The sequence below is a fragment of the Diachasma alloeum genome, unplaced genomic scaffold (assembly GCF_001412515.2).
Source record: "Diachasma alloeum isolate Michigan unplaced genomic scaffold, Dall2.0 Dall_scaffold_01156, whole genome shotgun sequence".
NCBI lineage: Eukaryota > Metazoa > Arthropoda > Insecta > Hymenoptera > Braconidae > Diachasma > Diachasma alloeum.
The window spans coordinates 64-4360 of record NW_021681266.1 but is presented as its reverse complement, the minus strand read 5'-3'; the positions used below and the strand labels follow the sequence as shown (position 1 = coordinate 4360).

The 4297-nt window shown below is 39.3% G+C and overlaps 1 long non-coding RNA gene across 1 annotated transcript; it reads right to left on the bottom strand.

Annotated features, from left to right (window-relative positions):
- Positions 1-829: 829 nt before the first annotated feature.
- LOC107045979 lies at positions 830-3599 on the bottom strand. Its single transcript, XR_001461503.1, has 3 exons — positions 3496-3599; positions 1560-1767; positions 830-1000 (listed from the first exon to the last, which is right to left on the bottom strand). It is a non-coding gene; the product is annotated as an uncharacterized LOC107045979 (long non-coding RNA).
- Between the last annotated feature and the right edge of the window lie 698 nt (positions 3600-4297).

The window sequence follows — 4297 nt, the reverse complement described above, 5'->3', positions numbered from 1 at the left end:
CCCGCCAGCCCTTTTCCACCCACTTTCCATCCGCCACTCCTTTTCCACCCACCATNGACCCTTGCCGACGCCGTCCTCCACGGTTGGACCACCAGCAGAGGGGCCCGACTCCCGACACCCGTCCGATATATACTGTCCGACAGTTTTTCTATTTACCCGCCAGCCCTTTTCCACCCACTTTCCATCCGCCACTCCTTTTCCACCCACCATCCACTTACCACCCGCCACTCATTTTCTATCTGGCGGCCATTTTCCACCCACCACCCACTTCCTGTGACCCTCGGACCCCCAACTTTGAGGCCCTGCACCCCAGGGAGCCCCCCAGCGCGCCGACGACCTCTTCAAAGGCATGCCGCCGAGGGGGCAGGGGGGAACGTGCACGTGCACTTCCCGGAAAAAGGGGGGAGGGGGCGTGGGAAATTCGCCAATAATGCCCTCTTACTACTGACCAAGTCTCGTAATATAATCGTACAGGAGTAATTCGCGGTATTTCATTGCAAAGTTTCGATAAAACCTCGTTTTATAATGGCAAAACAATGAGGCAAACATCGGACAGAATGTTTATATAAAAAGCATCGTAAAAACTCCGAACATAAGTCGCACAAGAATAAGACAGTCACCCGCCATGGTGTTTCAACTCTAAGTATCGATCGAGTCCCGTTGTATTTCATCAACTCTTTACGAAAAATATCGAATGAGGCCACACTTGAAAATTTTTAGTAATTTCGGAAAATCAGGGTCATTTGAATTTTAAAAATAACGAAAGAGTAAAATATTTGTACGGGACTTTTTTTGGTAGGAGATTCATTTATTTCAGTGCATTTTATTTTATTTTTCAGAAAAATGTAATATTTTCACGAAAGTTCCTCCTTGTCTTGTTTTTCGTAGCGGTCATTGGCTAGTTTGGCGGATATCCACTTTATCATTAACTTTCCCTCATGCCATGTCCTTTGCTTCTCCTCGGTCATGTTTGGATGTTCGGCTGCTTTTCGGAGGATCTCTGGAAACCAAATAATCTCATGAAGAATTTCAATAGAGGATTCTCGGCACCGGATTTTAGCCAATCACAGCGCAGTATTCGCGGTCACGATCCTCTTGTGTTATAAAATGTAGCCGGAAATTGCACCGGATAATTGCATAGTAGCTCCTCACTTGTTTCTAACTAACTACATTTCTTTCCGGAAGTAACCATTGTTCCAAAAATTATGTAATCAGTACTCGAATACTGCGCTCCGTTTGGCCAAAATCCAGTCTTGGCAAATCCTCCACCGAATATACCTCGACCTTCAAAATTAATCCTAATATTTACCTCACGCTTTCCTGCAAATAATCGAACTTTGACTTGTTTACAACGAAGCTANGTTTCAATCGGATTCTGGACAGTCAGAGCGCAGTATTTGGACGCGAACAATCATCTCAACTTAACACTTTCACAAGTCTGAATTGAAGATCTTCATCATCAACTTCAATTTTGTTTCCTTTGTATCCTTGTCTTTCCCTGCGTTTTCAGGCATTTCACGACATTCAGCTTAATTTCTAAGCATAAGGAAAACACTTACGTGATATGAATTGGATTTCATCATTGCTGATGATCCTCTGCACAGGAGGAGGGTTTTTCTTCTGCACCTTGAAGAACAGTGTCATCCTTACGCTCTTGTCCCACAGATTTGACACAATCTTAAAGCACATGGCTTTAAAGTTGGGCTCTTCGATCAGGTCCTTTATGTAGTGATCTGCCAACATATACTCTCTCTTCTCTTTTGAAACCTACAACAGATTAAATATCTACAACGGTCCGCATCGTTTATAGAGGCCGTCGGAGTGATCATTTTGGAAAAAGTAAAAGTAAAGTCGGCTCACCAGTTTTGGAGATATTAGCAAGAAGCAATTTAAAACATAGAACGATTAAAATAACTAAATGGCTTTCATTTCGGAACTATTGGACCAATCGAGCGGATCATGCCGCCGGGGTTAGTACTATTTAGGACCCATGATTGGACCAAATTTAATTTTTTTTTTGTAATTTTCATATTTATATTATTACTCAATTTCATAAAACTCCATTAGCGAAAAGAAGGGAAGGAAGGGGTGGGGATTACAGACATTATCGCCAAACTTAACGTATTTCTATGGTTCATATCAAATTGACCGAGTGTAAACACGTACGAAAAAATCGTATAGAAACTTTCTATACCAATTGGGTATAGAATTTCTAGACGCGTTTCGTACATGATATTCGGATATTTTCTACACGAAAATTTCCTATACGCATCATCTCTATACTAATTCGTATAGGAATAACCCANATATTATTACTCAATTTCATAAAACTCCATTAGCGAAAAGAAGGGAAGGAAGGGGTGGGGATTACAGACATTATCGCCAAACTTAACGTATTTCTATGGTTCATATCAAATTGACCGAGTGTAAACACGTACGAAAAAATCGTATAGAAACTTTCTATACCAATTGGGTATAGAATTTCTAGACGCGTTTCGTACATGATATTCGGATATTTTCTATACGAAAATTTCCTATACGCATCATCTCTATACAAATTCGTATAGGAATAACCCGTATAAGACAATTTCGTATAGAAAATATCCGAATATCATATTCGAAAAGCGTATAGCAATTTTACACGCCAGTCGTATAGAAACTTTCTATACGATTTTGTCATACGTGAAGTTGCCATTCGGAAGCAAACAACCAACAAAACGTCGACCTTCGGCCAAATAAAGGCATACAAAATAATGGCGCGAGCCTTCTGAACTGTACTGTATTCGATTCTTCAGGAATGTTGGGGTTGGTAAAGCTTTTTAGAATACCCGGAAACCTAATTTTATGATTCATTCGACTGACTGTTGAAACGTAATAACAAGTAGGTAACGGAGCCTTTTCAGCATTAGATATTTGACCGCTACTTCGACTACTAGTTACCTCATTTTCTTTCATTTCTATCAGTGACATTGGTAGCAAGCTTCCAAATTAATCGTTAGCGATTACATTTAAAAGCAAAGATTTCCAGTAAAAGTTTAACATCTCCGGAACTATCGATGCGATTGAACCCTTCGTTAATACCAACTTTTTTTAATCATGAGAGGAACATTCTATTCAAATTTCAAGTTGACGGCTAGATTTTTGTGAGAGCTAAATTGCGTACAAATATTTCAAGGACTGAACAGAATGATTAATATGCGAAGAACTTTATATGCATGGGGTACATGTCCGATTGATCTAGGTACAGGTCATCGAAACAATTATATATATATATATATATATATCTTGATGCATATATATTTAGTGATCTAGGTAGACGACATTCAGACAAACATTTTGAGGAAATGAAAGGACCATAATTCGAAACGGTTCCATAATTCGAGAATTATTGCGTATAATAGCTCTTCAGGAAAACAAAAAATATCTCCGTAATTACCGCTGAGATTGAATTATACACGAGGTTATCAGAATTAACAAGCTTATATGAAATTGTACCTTGTCTCCGTGGCTAGCCAAGGCTTCTTGAACGGTCCTCTTGACGTCCTCAAGCAATTGTCCTCCAACAGATTCCTCCCTTTTTTCTTTTCGGGCAACCTTTTTCTTTTCGCTTGTTGGAGCCGTTGCAGTACTTGAGGAGCTCTACAATGCAACATTACTTCATGTATCCATTTTTGTTCATCATATTTTATTACTACCGATTGCACTGGTAGTCTTCCGAATGTATCCACTTTTGCGTTTTTTCCAGATATTGTTTTACATTCCCTAGCCTTCGCAAAAATGGGGTCTAGTTTTCATCGATGAAACCTAATCTATTAACATAAATCATCGAACATCGTCGGAACTGCTAGGCCGATTGACCCCAGATGCAATACGCATCATCCGTATTAGAAGACGGAAATCTTGTCACGATTTCAAAATGATATCCCTTTTATTGCGGAGGCTACAGAGCGTACAACGATTTTTTGAAGAACATAGAAAAGCGGAAATATCTCAGAAACTTTGTACTGACGGTTATATAGACTTTGATTGATGTACATACGGGCAGAGGTATTCCTAGTTCGGACCTATAATGTCCTGAACTATAATGATAATTTCAGACTTATTGGATTGATTTTTGTCCTTTTATTGTTCAATTTTCAAGAATGCAATTTCCAAAAGGCGGTGAAGGGGTGGAGACATGCAGATATTGTCGCGAAACTGACTATTTTTACATTTAAGACTATTGTACATCCGTTCTATTAAAAATTTGAAAATGTCAAAGTTGAACGATTACAAAACTTCTATTCGGAAACGAAAA